The following is a 19,008-nucleotide window of genomic DNA, read 5'->3' as shown; positions in this document are numbered from 1 at the left end:
AAAGTATCGCCGCCTATTGGACGTTGATGTTTCGAGTCTGATTTGCATATCTGTTGCAATTTGATTGTGAAACTCCAGGTTCATCACAAAATACAAGTATTAATATCATAAGTAATTTGTGGGAATGTGAGTTTCACTGGCAGAATTTGCTTCTCTGAAATGTCTTTAATCGTCCTAAAACATTGCCTTCCTTTCTGACAGATCCCCTCCTCTCACCCAAGCCATTCCTGGAGAGAGCAAGAGCAGAGTTTCCCCATTCCTGGAGGGAGCAAGAGCAGAGTTTCCCCTTTCCTGGAGAGAGCAAGAGCAGAGTTTCCCCATTCCTGGAGAGAGCAAGAGCAGAGTTTCCCCATTCCTGGAGAGAGCAAGAGCAGAGTTTCCCCATTCCTGGAGAGAGCAAGAGCAGAGTTTCCCCATTTCTGGAGAGAGCAAGAGCAGAGTTTCCCCTTTCCTGGAGAGAGCAAGAGCAGAGTTTCCCCATTCCTGGAGAGAGCAAGAGCAGAGTTTCCCCATTCCTGGAGAGAGCAAGAGCAGAGTTTCCCCATTCCTGGAGAGAGCAAGAGCAGAGTTTCCCCATTCCTGGAGAGAGCAAGAGCAGAGTTTCCCCTTTCCTGGAGAGAGCAAGAGCAGAGTTTCCCCATTCCTGGAGAGAGCAAGAGCAGAGTTTCCCCATTCCTGGAGAGAGCAAGAGCAGAGTTTCCCCATTCCTGGAGAGAGCAAGAGCAGAGTTTCCCCATTTCTGGAGAGAGCAAGAGCAGAGTTTCCCCTTTCCTGGAGAGAGCAAGAGCAGAGTTTCCCCATTCCTGGAGAGAGCAAGAGCAGAGTTTCCCCATTCCTGGAGAGAGCAAGAGCAGAGTTTCCCCATTCCTGGAGAGAGCAAGAGCAGAGTTTCCCCATTCCTGGAGAGAGCAAGAGCAGAGTTTCCCCTTTCCTGGAGAGAGCAAGAGCAGAGTTTCCCCATTCCTGGAGAGAGCAAGAGCAGTGTTTCCCCATTCCTGGAGAGAGCAAGAGCAGAGTTTCCCCATTCCTGGAGAGAGCAAGAACAGAGTTTCCCCATTCCTGGAGAGAGCAAGAGCAGAGTTTCCCCATTCCTGGAGAGAGCAAGAGCAGAGTTTCCCCTTTCCTGGAGAGAGCAAGAGCAGAGTTTCCCCATTCCTGGAGAGAGCAAGAGCAGAGTTTCCCCTTTCCTGGAGAGAGCAAGAGCAGAGTTTCCCCATTCCTGGAGAGAGCAAGAGCAGAGTTTCCCCATTCCTGGAGAGAGCAAGAGCAGAGTTTCCCCATTCCTGGAGAGAGCAAGAGCAGAGTTTCCCCTTTCCTGGAGAGAGCAAGAGCAGAGTTTCCCCATTCCTGGAGAGAGCAAGAGCAGAGTTTCCCCATTCCTGGAGAGAGCAAGAGCAGAGTTTCCCCATTCCTGGAGAGAGCAAGAGCAGAGTTTCCCCATTCCTGGAGAGAGCAAGAGCAGAGTTTCCCTCGTCCTTACCTTCCACCCCCATAGGCAACCACATCCCACAGGTCAGTTTCTCACCAAGGTCAGCGAGTCTGGCACCATCCGTGGATAGGGATGGTCTGTCAAAGTTTCAGGCTAGGACTCAAAATCCAGCACCTAAAATCACCAACATTCAAGATGGTGTAAAAAGCAACCTTCTAAAGCAAATTCTAAAGTGGAAAGGGGAGATAGCAAAAGGAAGAGAGAAAATTGAGGGGGAAGAAGTTGGGAAAGGGGGAAAAGGTATTGGACAGAAGATGGGAGAGATGGGGGTAAACAATAAATCTGCAGACGTTACAGTTCTTGTGCAGTATCAACGAGAAACTCAACAGGTCAAGCAGCACCATAGAAAGCAAAGAGGCAGTCAATGTTTCCAGCCTGAGCCCTTGCTCAGGAGTGCCAAAAATCAGGCAACTCCTGAATAAAAAGGTAGGGGGAACAACGGTGGAGGAATGGGGAAGAAGAGGGAAAAAATGGCTGAGAAGAGATGTGGAGAGGTCAGAGGAAGGGTAGCTCTCTGATAGAAGGAGGGTAGGGGTGGGGAGTTGGAGGGATGAGGGAAAGATCTTTTCTGATAAAGAGCTCAGGCCTGAAACGTTGACTGCCTTTTGCTTTCTGTGGATGCTACATGATCTGTTGGGTTTCTCCAGAACTTTTGTGTAGTGTGTGGGAGGGGAGGAGATACTTGGAGAGGGACAGACAAGTGTGGGGGAGGGTGAATATTAAAGAGAAAAATAAGAGCAGGAGTAGGTAAAAAAGAGAAGGAAACAGGAAGAGGAGGAAAGCAAAGGGATAAGCAAGTAGGGGAGAGGGTAAAGAAGAGAAAAGCTGAAAAGCGATAGGGGAGAGGGCAGAAGGTTAAGAAATATAGTTCTCAGGAGTAGGGAGGGAAGGAGTAGGGAGGTGGAGGAAAGGTGACAGCTGGAGGAGCTTAGTGGGTCCAGCTGCAACAAGGTCACCATTTTGGGGTGGAACCCTTCATCTCGATCAGGGGTCGGAAGAGTGGTCTGGGTCTATTCAAGGGATCGATAAATGTCGAGGCTATAGAGAAATTTATTATTGATAATATCTATTTATTTATTTTACATGCTTGGGAGTCGATGAGAGATCAAGGATTCCATGAAGAGGTCAATGGTTTAAAAAATTTGCTGACAACTGATCTAGACTGAGTGCTGTGGGGGGGAATAGCCAGTATATGGGAGTGGTTGGACAGGGGCCAATAAAGGTATAGGTAAAGGTTCCATTATTGTCACATAATACTACATTTAGAATGTAACATACATGAAATTCTTTAACTGCTGTCTACCGCAAGGCAGAGAGTCGTCACTTTGTCCAAAAGCCTTCACAAGTTCAGTGCCCCTCAGTAGTGGATTGGTGAACCAGGAAGGGGTGAAGGATGACAGGGATGACAGATAGATGGGGTGGTGGAGGTAGTTGATTGGCAGGAGCTAGATAAAGGAAGAGAGGTAAATGAAAAACAGGGAGTCAGAAGAAGGAAGATGAGTCATACAAGATGGAGTTAGAGACATTTGGAACGGTAAGTTGAGACAAAGGCGGTTAATGCTGGAATCTGATAAGTGGTGACAATGGTGATATTGTAGCATCTGCCATGGTAGTGCTACTTAATAAATGCACACTAGTCAGAAATACCAGTGGAATGCCTTTTATCTTGCATCCCGCCCTCTTTTTAAGTCACTTATGGTTCAGGCATCCAAAACTGGAAATGATATAAAGATGCGGCCCGTGCTCTCCCATCCATGCACCCGAACCGGAAGTGATGTCACGACACATCTGCGACGCAGTCTAACAGTGCGGGCTTCTGCCCCAGGACGACGGGGACCCTGTGTCATCTTCCCTGGTAAGTACTCCATGGTGATTTGGCCCATCCTGGGCCGCGACCGCTCAATCTGCTACACCATCTCCCACCCCCCCAGAATCGCTGTTAAAACATGCACTTGCTATGCACCAGACTTGGGAAGGCATCCCCTGTGCCTTAAGGAAGGATACAGTACAAGTAATGCGGTCCAAGTGTGTAGGTTTCAAACTGTAAATAAGACTGTTATCCTGCCAATGTCCAATGTGAACACCACACCATTGCGATGCAAAACCTTGAAAAGTCCCTCATATGGCCTTTGTAGTGGAGTGTCCTGTCCTCACTGATGGACAAAGATATGCTCTGCTGAACATCGGTCCTCAGGAACATGGGAAGGTGGATCACCATGATGTCTTGCTAGAGGAGAGTTTCATGCAGGATCAGGAGGTCTAACGGGGGTGCGTTCAATTGGGGTCATGGCTAATGAAGACATTCTCCACCACATAGCCCAGGATCGCCAGTTTTGTCCAGAACACACACTTACTGGAGTTGTACGTGAGGTTCAGGGCCTTGGCCATGTGAAGATACCTCTGGAGGTTTGTGTCATGGTCTTCCAGAGAGCCTCCACAAATGGTGATGTTGTCGAGATAAGAGAAGGTGGCCTTCAACCTGTACTCATTGACCATCTGTCTCTGGAAGTCCAAGACCCTATTAATGATGGTGAAAGAGGCCCTCTGGAACTGATAGAGCCATCCGTCTGCCTCAAATGCTGTGTTGGGATGGTCATTGGAACAGATCGGTAACTGGTGGTATTCAGCTTTCAAGTCAATGGTCGAATAGACTCGAAACTCTGCAATTTTGTTCACCACGTCCAATATTTGAGGGAGGGGATATGCATCCATGAATGTGAAACGATTAATTGTTTGGCTATAGTCAATCACTAGCCTGGACTTTTCTTCCCCTTTCACGACTACCACCTGGGATCTCCATGGTCTATTGCTAGGCTCAATTATGTTTTCTTTGAGGAGCCGCTGTGTCTCGGCTCTAATAAATTCCTGATCCCCCACACTGTATTGCTTGCTCTTTGTAGCTATTGGTTTGCAATCAGGAGGCAGGTTTGGAAATAGTGGGAGGAGATCAATATTTAGGGTGGAGAGACATCCAGCTTTTGGGACCTTCCGTTCCGCAACATGATTGGAGTAAGTGGGCCAGAATACTCCATGGTCATGCTTTTAAGGTGACACAGGAGGACCAGGCCCAGAAACACAGAAGCAAACAAATTTTTCAGTACATTCAATCAGTATTTACAACATTCTCCCCCTTTTACAGTTAAATGTACTGTACAATACCCCTGGATTGTCTCAGAGTGCAAGTGTGAAGCTAGTAAAGTACAATAGTCTGTCAGGTACATCCTTAAGTTGTACCGCAGAGCCATTGCAGAGTTTATAAAGCTCTCAGTGGAGCCAGTGTCTACTAAGCAATCAGTCAAATGTCCATTTACCCTCACCTCCATCGTCGAGATATTCAATTGGCGAGGTATTGCCTGATCTTGGACAACTGATGCCAGTGCTCTGGATGCTCCGTCGCTCCGCATGCTGATGTCGACTCTCTCCGACAAAGGACTAAGTGGTGTCAACATCAAGGCGCAGCAAGATGGCCACCGTAGCTTCCCGCAATGCTTTACGTCCGGTAGCAGATCCCGCTATGAGGCACAGCAAGACGTGGGAGGCGAGCAGCACAGAGAGGCTGAGGCCAGCACTTCGGGATTTGGGCACGGGTTGAATGATTATTCAGGGGTAGCACACACGGTTGCCCTCAATGGCCCAAGGACAGCTTCTTCCCCGCTGCCATCAGATTCCTGAATAATCAATGAACCAAAGACATTGCCTTACTTGTCGTGCACTACCATTTTAATTTTTTTATATATTATTATTGTAAGGTGGTTTACACTGTGATACTGTCACAAAACGCTTGAATTTTGTGACTGTTCATGACAATAAATTTTGATTCTGATTCTAAATTTGCAGCTGCGGAGTAATGATAACCATATCTTATATTTTGTGCCCTGACCGATGAAGGCAAACATACCATATGTCCTACACCATCCTTTCTACCTGTGATGCTATTTTCAGGGTGAAACATGGAGGTCTTCAAATGCTGTGATTATAGTTGAAAACACCAAAATGCTGGAGGAATGCAGGTGTTCTTTTCAGCACCCATAGCAGACAATTATATATTGCTAATGCTTCAGCCCTGAGCCTCTCTTCAAGGAATAAGAAGAACAAACCAGAATAGGCCCCTTAACTTTTCCTCCAATGCATCGATGACTACTTTGGTGCTGTCTGATATATTCATGATGAGCTTGTTGATTTCATCCACTTTGCTGCCAACTTTCACCCCGACCTCAAATTCACTGGGTTCATCGCAAGAAACACTCTCCCTTTCCTTGATCTCTCTGTCTCCATCTCGGAAGACAAACTCTCAACAGACATCTTCTATAAACCCACCAACTCCCGCAGCTATCTCAACTACATCTCAACTCCTCTGTCTTCATCGCATGTGCACCCAGATTGAGGACTTCCATGTCAGAGCATCAGAGATGACCTCCTTCCTCAAACAACGTACCTTTGCCTCTACCACCATCAACTCAGTGCTCACCTCCATATTCTCCATTACCTGCACATCTGCCCTGGCCTCCTCCCCCCACCCACACACAACAGGGACAGGAATCCTCATCCTCACCTACCTCCCCACTAGCATCCACATCCAACACATCCTCCTCTGCCTTTTCCACCACCTACTACATAATCCCACCACCAGACACATATTCCCCTCTCCTCTCTCCAACTTCCACTAGGATCACTTTCTTCATGACTCTCTTGTCTACTTCTTCCTCCCCATCAATCATCCCCTTGGGATCTCATCCTGTGACCACAGGAGTTACTCCACTTGCACTCACTCCTCCTCCCTCCACACCATTCAGGGGCCCAAACAGTCCTTTGAAGTGAAGCAACATTTCATTTGTGATTCTCGAGGGGTCATCTACTGTATCCGGTGTTCCTGTTGTGATTCCTGTACATTGGAGAGTCTGGATGCAAACTAGGAGGTCGCTTTACTGTCTGGCACAAAGTATGGATCTTCCACTAGTCATCCATTTCATTTTCCATCCCATTCCCTTGCTGGCATGTTTAACTGATGCATGCAAGACTGATACCACCCGCAAATTGGGGGAACAACACCTCATCTTCCAACTGGGCATTTTCCAACTGGATGGCATTAATATTGATTTCTCTGGCTTTCGTTAAATCCCCCCCCCCAACCTTTTCCCATCACCTTTACCTATCTTTGTCTCTCCTTTTCATCTTCTTTTGCACAAACATGATCGATTCTTACCTTGTCCTTTATCATATCAAATTAACACCTTCCGTTGGTCTAGATTCCTCCCCCAGACAGCACTGTCTGAATTCTGACACTTTCTGAAATTATTCTGCTTATTCCTTGAAGAAGGGCTCAGGCCCAAAACATCGGCGATATATCTTTGTCTCCTATGGATGCTGAAAAGGACGGCCGAGTTCCTCCAGCATTTCGGTGTGTTTTCACCATTTTGAGGGAACTATGGACTTGAACTCAAGGTCTCTCTGTTCATCAACATTCCTGAGTGCTCAGGTATTTACTGGGTATATCCAATCCCTATCTGACTTCCCAAAAAGCATCACCTTGCTCTTGTTGGGATTAATGTCCACATGTCAATGATCATGCTATCAGATGCTGGAATTTGGAGCAAAAATCAAATGCTAGACAAGCTCAGTGGCTCAGGAAATGGAGATAGTCAATGTTTCAGGTTGAGAGTCTTAATCTGGACTGAAAGAGTAGAGGCGAGATAGCCAGTATAAAAAGGAGGGGAAGGGTGGGGCAAGAGCTGGCAAGTAATAGATGGGTTCAAGTCGAGTGGAATTGATTGGCAAATAGAGTTTGGAGGGGAAGAAAGGGTGAAGGTACCAACAGAGGCTGGGAGTTGCTGTGGAGACAACAAAGGGCTGGAGATGGTGGAAGTTGATTAGAAAGGAAAGATGAAGGACAAGAGGGATGGGGAGCAGAAGTAAACATTATGGGAGAGGTAACACACAAGGTAACTTGGGCATCAAGAGGTGGGTACCACAAAGAAGGCGGTGTCTGAGAGGACCAAGGTGGATCAGAAGGAAAGAGAAAGGGGTAGGGATCGTGTTACCTGAAAGCGCAGAATTTGATATTCACGCAGTTGGGTTGCAGGCTACCTAGGCATAAAGTGAGGTGCTGTTCTTCTTGTTTATATTTAGCTTCCCGTAACTGTGGCAGAGGAGGAGGCTGAGAACAGACAGATCAGCGGGGGTATTGGAAGGCATGCATCTGGGTGCACCAGATAATCTATGGTCTGAGTGCAGGTGCTCAGCCAAGTAGTTGCCTAGTCTGCATTTCATATCACCAATAAGACCACCGAATACAATAGATGAGGGTGAAGGAAATGAATGCGAACCTCTTTCTCACTTGGTAGAGATGTTTAGATGCTTGGTTGGAGGTAAGAGAAGAGATTTGGGACAGATGTTATACCTTCTACGATTGCATGCGAAGCTCTCTGGGGCAAGGGAGGGATGAGCAGACCAAGGAGTTATAGAGAGAGAGATTGATCTCTGCAGAAAGTGGGTGGGAAAGGAAAGGTGTGACTGATAGTGGGATCACATTGCAGCAGGCGTTGAAGAATGATATGTTCGATGTGAAGGCTTTTAAGGTCAAAGAGAACTCGATCCCATTCTGTCTGGGTGGAGGTGGGGTGGAAGCAGAAGTGTAGGACATGGAGGAGATGTAGAAGGGAAAGCCCATGTTTTCAGAAAAAGGAGAATATTATGGCTGTCCTGGAGTGGAAAGCCTCACACAAGAACAAATGCAAAGGAGACAGTGAAATTGAGAGAAAGGCTTGGAGTCCTTGAAAAAAAGACAGGGTGGAAAAAGGTGCATTTGCAGTAGCTGTGGGAGTCATTGATTTTGTGGTAAATTGTTGTCACCGGATAGTTTGTCACCTGAGCCAGAGGCAGCAGTTTGTTTTCTGTTCCATCTTTCTAGCTAATAGGAGGAGGTGCTTCTTAATAACATAAAGGACATGAACTAGGAATTTTTACTCATGCAACTTTAACCTTTCAAATAAAATATTATGAACCAGCTTTAAACCTTTGTTCGACGAGGGTCATCAAAATGGAAGAGAGGCATAAATGACATTGAGGGTACGTTAGTAGCGACATTGAAAGACAACGCTGGAGTTATGAAATGAACATACCAAGCTTAATTTAGTAACTTGAAAGAACATGAGATTCACCGTGCATTATTGAATGATGTATAACCTCCATGAGTCCTGCAAAACTTTGTTGATTTTGATAAATATTTATTGAATTAATTACCCACTATTTCTGGATCCTAACTGACAGAATCATTTTAGCACACAAATAGAGACAAACCAGTCTATGAATTAATCTCAAGCAATGCATTGCAATTAAGAGATTCGGAACAAAACACTAATTTGTTTTTTTTTTCCTAATGTGGAATTCTATCAAAAACAGGAAAAGATATTGAGATGATGTAGCAGTGGCTTCAATGTCAACTGTTCCAGTTCCCTTACACAATTACTGGACATTTGTAGCATTTGTGCTATGAGAGGATGGAGAAGAATGACACGCACACCAAAGCATTGGGAGAAGAGACTGGTTTATTCCTCTGGCCCGGAGTTCCCCCATCTTTCCGCCGTGCAGGAGGTCACCTGGGTTGACGGCCACTGTCACCCCCAGGTTTGTGCAGTCGCTGCATTTGTCGGCCATTTTGTGGGCCAGTCCGTGTCTCCATGCATGGGCCGCTACGCATTAGTGCTGATGCCAAGGCCACTTTGATGGGCTGATATTGCCGGTATCAATATCAGTCTCCAGGTGCAATAGAGGTTATGAGGAATCATTAGCTGGAAATATCTTCTCAATATTTTATTTTACAGATTTCAAATTCCCTGATGCAGCTAACCAAATTCATAGTTTATTTAAATATATAAAGTTTTAATATCTTTTTCCTCAACGCTAAAGGGTTCCTTTTAATCACCCTTAATATTAGGGACAGCAAAAGAGAACCATGGTTGACAAAACAAATGAGGCAACGAGTTAAGAGGAAGAATACATTGGATTGAGGAAACAAAAAGCAGGAAGGGCTCATGAAAATTATATAGTCGCCAGACAGGAACTTAAGAAAGGACTTAAGAGAGCCTGAAGGGGGCATGAGAAGGCCTTGGCAAACAAGATTAAGTGAAGAACAGAAAGGTATCGAGAGTGAAAGTAGTGCCACTTTAAGGATAAAGAAGGCAACAAGTGCCTGGAGGCGGAGGAGGTAGGGAAGGTCCTAAATGTATACTTTGCTTGTGTATTCACAACAGAAATTTAATTTTTTTTAACTTTAGACATACATCATGGTTACAGGCCTTTTTGGCACATGAGTCCATGCCACACAATTTACACCCAGTTGACCTACAACCCAGGTTTTTTTTGAACAGTGGGAGGAAACCAGAGACCCCGAAGGAAAGCCCACGCAGACACAGGAGAACGTACAAACTCTTGACAGACAGCGCGGGATTCGAGCCCTGATCCCAATTGCTGGTGCTGTAAAGGTGTTGCGCCAACCGCTACGCCAACCGTGCTGCCTACTACATCAACCATACCACCCGTATATGTCAACTGTGGGATCCACTACACCAACCATGCCGCCCACACGCCAACCAAGCTATCCTTGGTTAAAGTGAGATAAGAACAGAACAAATTTATGTGCTGGACCATGTTGAGAATAAGAAAGAGGAAGTGCTGGATCTTCTCCAAAACATTAGGATTGATGTCCCCATGACTGGACGAGATATACCCCAGGTTGCTATGAGAAGGGAGGGAAAAATTTGGGGAGCATTGCCCGTGATCTATGCATCCTCCTTGACCACAGAGGAGATGCCAGAGGATTGGAGAATGACAAATAGAACAATAGAACCATAGAACATTATAGCACAGAAAACAGGCCATTTGGCCAAAACACCATTCCACTAGTCCCACTAACCTCCATCCATTCTATAACCCTCCAGACCTCTCCCATCCATGTATCTATCCAATCTATTCTTAAAACTAAAGAGTGACCCCACATTTACCACATCAGATGGCAGCTCATTCCAAACTCCCACCACTCTGAGTGAAGAATTTCACAAGATCACAAGGTAAAGGGACAGAAATAGGCCATTTGGTCCATCGCTTCTGCTCCACCACTTCACCATGAGCTAAACCATTTTCCCATCTAGTTCCAAATTCTGGCCTTTTCCTCATATTCCTTGATACCCTGACTAATTAGATACATGTCAATCTCCTCCTTAAACTCCCCCAATGATCAGGCCTCCACAGCTGTATGTGGCAACAAATTCCACAAATCCACCACCCTCTGGCTAAAATATATCCTCATCTCTGTTTTAAATGGGTCCACTCTAATTCTAAGACTGTGCCCTCTTGTCCTGGACTCATCTATTAGGGGAAACAACTTATTCACATCTACTCTGATCAGTCCCTTCAGCATTCAAAATGTTTACCAGTAATCATCCTCGTAAATCTTCTCTGAACTCTCTCCAACATTAGTATATCCCTTCTAAGATAAGGGGCCTCGTAAATCTGACTGTAAGACTGTAAGAGGTGCTTAGGCAATTCCTGCCAGTGGCTAATCTGTCTGCCTTGCAGCAAGCATGTAATATTACACTGTTTTATTACTATGATATTGAATTTTGAACCAGAACTGCACACAGTTCTCCAAAAGAGGCCTCACCAGTGCCCCACAGAGCCTCATCAAAACCTCTTCACTCTTATACACTTTTCCTCTTGAAAAGAATGCCAATGTGCCATTCGCTTTCCTTTCTGCCGATCCATTCTTGTGGTTAACCTTTAGGTTATCCTGCACAAGGACTCCTAAGTCCCTCTGCACTTCCGAATTGTGTATTTTCTCCCCATCTAAATAATCATCTGCCCTTTTCTTTCTTCCAAAATGTACAACCGTACATTAATCAACATTATATCTCATCTGCCATTTCTTTACCCACTCTCCTAAGCTGTCCAAGTCTCCCCGCAACCTTTCGGTTTCTTCAACACTTCCTGCTTCTCCACCTATCTGGGGATCATCTGCAAATTTAGCCACAAAACCATTTAATCCATAATCGAAATCATTGATATACATTATAAAAAGAAGTGGTCTCAACACTGACCTCTGCAGAACACCACTAGTTACCGGCAACCAACCAGAACAGGAAACCTTTATTCCCACCCTTTGCTTTCCGCCTATCAGCCAATGCTCCACCTAATCTAGTATCTTTCCTGTGTCTCCAAGGACTCTCATCTTATTAAGCAGCCTCTTATGCGGCACCTTATTGAAGGCCTTTTGAAAATCCAAATACACAACATTCCCTTGTTCAATATCATTCAATTCTACTCTACTATCTCTCCATCTAGTTTACTTTTCCTGTCAACTTGGGCCAGTTCCTTTCTCATACCATTGTGATTTATTTTGTTCCACTGAAATATTGACACACCTGATAATCAGCTTCTCCTTTTCAAATTTGTAACTGAACTCAATCACTACTTCCTAAGGGTTCCATCACCTTTAGTTCCCCAATCACCTCAGGTTCATTACACAGCACCCAATCCAAAATAGCTGATCCCTTGGTGGGCTACTCCAAAAAGCCATCCCATCGGCATCTACAAACTCTCTCTCCTGAGATCCAGTACCTTCCTGACTTTCCCAGTCCCCTTTCATGTTAAAATCTCCCATAATTATTTTACATTTTCCTTCTGACATACTTTTTCTATTTCCAGCTGTTACTTGTAGTCCATCTCCCTGCTGCTCTTTGGGGGCCTGTATATAATTGCCATTTCTTTTTTTTTCAAATTTTATTTATTGAAAAATTATTGGTATACATACAAAATACACTTCACAACAAAATTTTTATATATATGAAAATTTTTTAAAAAACAACCCCCCACCCCTTCAGCCAGATCTCTTAAGGAGAGCCAGAAATATATATTTAAAAAAAAGAAATAAAATAAATCAAAGTACCTCTAAATGCATATATTCCAAATATAATGACCACTTATTAACAAAAAAAGAATAATTATCATGCAAAACTTAAGTAATTTTATCCATAACGATACAAGCTTTCATTTCATTATACCATTGCATTATACAAATCACTGTCTTATCGTTCCAAGTACTTGCTATACATTTCCGAGCAATGGACAATGCTAAATATACAAATCCGATTTGAAATTTATCCAAGCACAATCTCTTTAAAGGAATCACATAACCCAATAAAAAAACAGTTGGATCTCATGGTAACTTAATCTTATACAATTTTTCCAAAATTAACTTAATTTCTTCCCAAAATGGTTGTACATACATACAAGACCAAACAGCATGTAAAAAAGTTCCAACATACGTACCACATCTAAAACAAGAATCTGAATTACTAAGGCCATATTTTTTCAATTTCTCAGGAGTTAAATATAACTGATACAAAAAATGAGAATTAACCATTCCATATCGTGCATTTGTCAATCTAGTAACACTATCATGACACGTATCCATCCAGTAATCTTCAGGAAAAACAAAAGTTAAATCATTTTCCCATTTAAACTTAGATTTTTCCCATTCTGATTTATCCATATTATCTTGTAATACTTGGTACATAACAGAAATATAACCCTTTTTTGGTTTAGAAGAAATCAAAGACTCAAACTCTGACAATACAGGTAAAACCATCTCTCTACCATACTTTTTTTAACCAGTGACTGAAGTTGATAATAAACAAATAAAGAAGCTTCAGCAATATCAAAAACCTCTTTCAATTGAATAAAAGAAATTGACCTTTTACAAAACAATCCTGCAATATTTTTATACCCTTAAAATCGCAATTCTTTAAATGACTATTAAACAATGAAAAAGGAATAAGTTGATTATTATATAATGGCATTAAAACAGATAATTTACCTTTTGATCCTATAATCTTATTCTTTTTTGTCCATAACATCAATAAGTGTTTTAATATCGGCACATTATACTCCCGTAATAAATCTATATTCCACCGAAATATAAATTGATGTACTGCAGTTTCAGAAATACACGCCATCTCAACTTTAGCCCAACTTGGAGATTGATCCAGATCCATCAAACCACTAATAAATTTAAGTTGGGCTGCCTCATAATAATTCTGATAATGAAGGAATTGCAATCCTCCTAATGCGTACTTCCAAATGAGCTTACTTAATGCTACCCTTGGTAGTTTACCTTTCCTTAAAAATTCCCTAGCAGCTTTATTTAAATCCTGAAAAAAAATTCCTTGTAAGAAAACACGATATTGATTGAAACAAATATTGAATATGTGGGAAAATATTCATTTTAATACAATTAACCCAGCCAATTAAAGTTAACAGAAGATCTTTCCACTTAATTAAATCTGCTTTTATCTTTTTCAACAATGGAACATAATTTAATTTATACAAGATTGATACTCAGTATTCACAATTATTCCTAAATATTTAATTTTATCTGTCCATTTCAAATTTACAACATTTTTATAAACTGAATAATCTCCTTCACCTACTGGTAAAATTTCACTTTTAATTCCAATTTACTTTATACCCAGATAATGATCCATACTGCAATAAACATTCCCGTAAATGCGGCAAAGATTGTTCTGGATTTGTTAAGAATATCAAAACATCATCTGCAAATAAATTAATTTTATACTCTTCATCCAAAACTCTCATCCCTTGTATCTGCTCATTTTGCTGTATTAATTGAGCTAATGGTTCAATGACCAACGCAAATAGGGCTGGTGACAATGGACAACCCTGTTGAGTAGAATGTGTTAATTTAAATAACAATGAAATCTGTCCATTTGTCACCACCCTAGCAGTCAGGTTTGTATATAAAACTTTAATCCAGCCAATCAAAAAGGGGCCAAATTTAAACTTCCAAGACTTTAAATAAAAAATTCCATTCGACCCTATCAAAAGCTTTTTCCGCATCAAGTTGGGCTGCCGTAGGTATGCATTGGTCAAACTAATTAGCTGAAGAATATTATCCGAAGCATATCTATTTTCAATAAAACCCATTTGATCTAAGTGTATCAATTTAGGTAAATATTTAGCAAGCCGTTTTGCTAACAATTTAGCTATTATTTTATAATCCACATTCAATAAAGAAATAGGTCTATATGAAGACACTTTTAATGGATCTCTATCTTTCTTTGGAATTACAGTAATTAAAGCACTAGAACAAGAGTCTGGTAGCTCATAATGTTCAGTCACTTGTTGTAATACTTCCCTAAACACCGAAGATAAATCTTCATAAAAAGTTTTATAAAATTCCACCGAAAACCCGTCATCGCCTGGTGACTTACCGTTAGGCATTTCCATCATAGCAGTCTTAATTTCTAAATCTGTGAATGGAGCTTCCAAATCTATAATATTCTCTTCATCTAATGCTGGTAACTTTAATGTAGATAAAAAAGAATCAATAGATCCATTATCCTGTTTCCCCTCAGAAGTATATTATTTTTTATAAAATGAATAAAACTGTTCATTGATTTCCTGAGGTTTATAGGTAACTATTGAATCCTTTTTAACAGCATTAATAACCCTTGAGGTTTGCTCCTTCTTTAACTGCCACACAAGTACTTTATGCGCCTTCTCACCCCACTCATAATATTATTGTTTGGTTCGATTAAGTAAACATTTAAATTGATAAGTATGTAACGTATTATATCGCAATTTCAATCTAGTCAAAGCTATCTTCTGATTTTCTGCTACTCCCTTCTGAAATTCCTTCTCCAATTCATCAATCTGATTTTCTAATTTAATACTTTCAGCCATATACCATTTCTTAACTTTAGTAGCATAACTAATTATTTGTCCTCTTCAATAAGCCTTTAACGCATCCCAAACTACAAATATACTTTGAACAGAGTTAACATTTTCTGTTAAGAAAAAAATCAATCTGTTTCTTAACAAAAGCAACAAACTCAGGTTTTTTCAACAACATTGTATTAAACCTCCATCTATAGGATGAACGTAACACCTCCGAACTTTCATAAGAAAAAAATAATAAAGAATGATCAGATATTACTCTACTTTCATAATCTGCCTGCAATATCTTTCCCTGTAAATGTGCCAATACTAAAAAAAAAAAAAATCATGCCTAGAATATAGGATTAATCCTTCTCAAAATATCTACCAAATTTAAATCTTTCATTAAAGCCCCTATTTGTATCACAATTTTTGATTTTCTAATACATTTTGGGGATTTATCCATTAATGGATCCAAAACACAATTAAAATCTCCCACAACTAGAATATTTTCATTAGCTTGACTTAATAACAAAAAGGCATCTGAAATAAAACATTCATCATCCACATTAGGTGCATAGATATCAAGTAAAGTTCAAAGTTCATTAAAAATTTTACAATCCACTTTTAAAACCCTCCCAGCAATCCCCTCTACAGTCTGTAACTCAAAAGATAAATTCTTATTAACTAAAATCGCTACACCTTTTGCCTTAGAGTTAAATGAAGACAAAAAAACATGATCAACCCAATCTCTTTTCAATTTCAAATGTTCTTTTTCAGTCAAATGAGTTTCTTGTAAAAAAGCAATATCAATTTTCATTTTCTTAATATAAGCTAAAACTCGCTTTCGCTTAATTGTATTATTTAATCCTTGAACATTAAAAGTTGCAAATTTCAAACTAGACATTTAATAAACTATTAATATAAACACGTAATATAAAAAAAATGCTCTGGTGTTAAGAAACAAAATCTACTCACCCTCCCCTAATGTTATAAAAAAGTTAATATAAAAAGGAATACAATTAATTCCCCCCCCCCAAAAAAACACCCAAAGGTAGTAATTCCCTAAAAAACTGGGTGTGGTACACCCCACAAGTGGCAGATAACTATCAAAGATATCAGTGCCTTCCATCTCCCCCCCAGCCAGAAATACAATATATATAATAATGAAATTCAACATCATTAATATATTCAGCCCTTGGACTCCAGTCCCAGAGATTGATTCAAATCTTTAAGATCACTAAGACTGTGTCAAAGCCTCCTTCTACCCATCTTTCCCATTCTTTCCATTCTGTCCATTTCCATGTCCATTGGCCCTTATTTTAGGTGACGACGCTGAAATTCTTCCCTGACCTCGTAAATCCGGTAACGAATTAGCAAAAACCAATGGATCATGATCATTCTCAAAAAATTGAGACTGATAATTGCCATAAAAAACCTTCAACACTGCAGGATATTGAAAAGCAAACTTATGTCCTTTCCACCACAGCAAATCTTTGGCCGAATTAAACTCATGTCGACGTCTGATAATTTCTTGACTCAAATCAGCATAAAAAAAACTCTATTATTCTGAACCATCTTTGGGGCTTGACTTTGTCTTCCCTTCTGTACCGCCAACCGTAAAATCATTTCTCTATCCTGATAATTCAAGCACCGAATTAACACTGCTCGTGATGGTTGACCCGGTGAGGGTTTCCTCCTCAACGCTCTATGTGTCCTTTCCAGTACCAAATCATCCGGAAAGAACTCTTTACCTAACATCTTAGAAATCCAATCCTTAAAAAATTTTATTGGATCCGCACCTTCCATATCTTCCGGAAGGCCCACAATTTTTACATTATTTTTCCGGCTTTGATTTTCCAATGAATCAATTTTTAAAAATAATTCTCTCTTCTGAATTCCCCAATCTACGAACGAATCTTCCACTTTCTCTATTTTTTCTTTATTACTTTGAACTTGTTCTTTACATTCAGAGAAAGCTGCCTCAATTTTTTTTTAATTTTCCTGTACCACATCTACTGAATTAAGGCATTTATTAACATCTCTCTTAAGCATAGATAAATCTTCAGATATTGTAGATTGCACTTGAGTCATTTGATGAGACATGGTATCCATATAACAAGCAATCCCTTCCAGCACAGTAAAAACAGAGTTCAGTCCAGGTTCCATTGCCACATCTTGAGATCCACCTTCTTCAAGCTCCTCCTCTAGTTGTTCCTGTGAATTAGCTGTATAAGGTAAGTTCTCTTCTTGCTCCTTCATCATTAAGACTTTCCCCGTGCGGCTGCAAGTTTGGACACCCGACGACGGCACCCCAACCACGTAGGGGCGCTGCCACTCGGGCCCCCCCGCAGCCCACATGTGTTTTAATAGATCCCGGACCCTGGAAGCACCGTGCATGCCTGGCAGAGTCAGGGGCTGGGTCCGGCGCCTTCCTGCGCATCCCCGACGACACCACGGGCCCAAGGATTCCTTGTTCCGTCGGATCAGCCGCGTGCCCGACTTCACGAACGCACGGGGTCGATGGTCGATTCTTTCAACAAGCAGGCGCCATCTTGCGGGGAGAAGACCGGCGCCGGCGTAATATTCAACCTGGCTGGTGTTCTCTGTGGCTTGGAGGCTCCTGACGGCAGCTCCGTGGTTCCAGCTGGACAGGTAGGCCTCAGTACTTCAGCACTTTTAAAAAGTAGTTTTTTCTGTAGTTGAACCTTAGATTTTTTAATATTAGCCGCCATTATAGACAACTAATGTACTTAGAAGCAGAAATAAAATGTTTATATATGTAGATTACAGTTTAAAAACGGGTGTTTAAAAAAAAAACTGGCTGGGGAGGATTAGGACCGCACGCCTGCCCTCTACGCCATCTTGCCACGCCCCCCTATAACTGCTATTTCTTAACTCAACCCATAAAGATTCTATCACTTCTGATCCTATGCCTCGTCTCTTTATATGGAAAATATACCTATGTACTATTCATTGCGTATTCATTAATCCATTACTATGTAACAATTTACTATGTAACTTCAACAACACTGTTTATGGAAAATATTAATGTAATTAAGTAACAGCCACAGCATTTAGATAAGTTGGCTGATTATAGTTTGTGTAGAATTTGCTAACTCCAAAGCCTGCTAACTTTAAAACACAAAGAGGGAAAATATCTTCATCCCCAAGGTTACACAAAACTGTTAACTTTAAAACATAAGTCCAGAGAGAAAACATCAAGGACATGTATTCAAATCTAAGAAAATAATCGTGGTTACAGGCACCAGGAGAATAATCATTCAAACAGGATGAGATCAGATAGGAAAAGTTGGACAGGAAAAGGTAGGGGAACCATAGTGGCGAATGATTTATTCTGAAACAAGCCGGTTACAAGAAGATAAGTGTAGCGCAAGGAGAAGTGATAAGAGCACCATGACCGAGAAACGAACCAAGGATGAGCTAATTGGTACAAAACATCAATCAAAGTTGAACATTGATAAATAACTGAAAATCTGTATTAAAAAATGGCACTGTCTCATAGCAACAGGCATTTCAAAACCCAGGCTTTGATTTGTCTCAGCTTTTGTTTGCAAATAAAGGCTTCAACTTTTCTGTAGAATTTTCTGCATTTCCTGACTCATTTTTGGACATCAAAAAAACCACAACATTTAGTGATTTAATATCATTGCTTACCATCAGGGACACACCATCCCATCTACCTACCTGCCTGTCTTTCCTATTCACTGTGTACCCTTGGACATTCAGTTTCCAATCGCATCCATGTCTCAGTGATGGCCACAATGTCA

The 19,008-nt window shown here is 41.4% G+C and overlaps 1 long non-coding RNA gene across 1 annotated transcript; it reads left to right on the top strand.

Moving 5' to 3' along the window:
* Positions 1-2,798: 2,798 nt before the first annotated feature.
* On the top strand, positions 2,799-17,850 carry LOC138762243 (uncharacterized). The gene is made up of 3 exons (XR_011356853.1): positions 2,799-3,023; positions 9,423-9,692; positions 17,765-17,850. It is a non-coding gene; the product is annotated as an uncharacterized lncRNA (long non-coding RNA).
* Positions 17,851-19,008: the final 1,158 nt, after the last annotated feature.

Source organism: Narcine bancroftii, chromosome 4 (genome assembly GCF_036971445.1).
Source record: "Narcine bancroftii isolate sNarBan1 chromosome 4, sNarBan1.hap1, whole genome shotgun sequence".
NCBI lineage: Eukaryota > Metazoa > Chordata > Chondrichthyes > Torpediniformes > Narcinidae > Narcine > Narcine bancroftii.
This window is presented reverse-complemented; position numbering and strand designations above follow the sequence as displayed.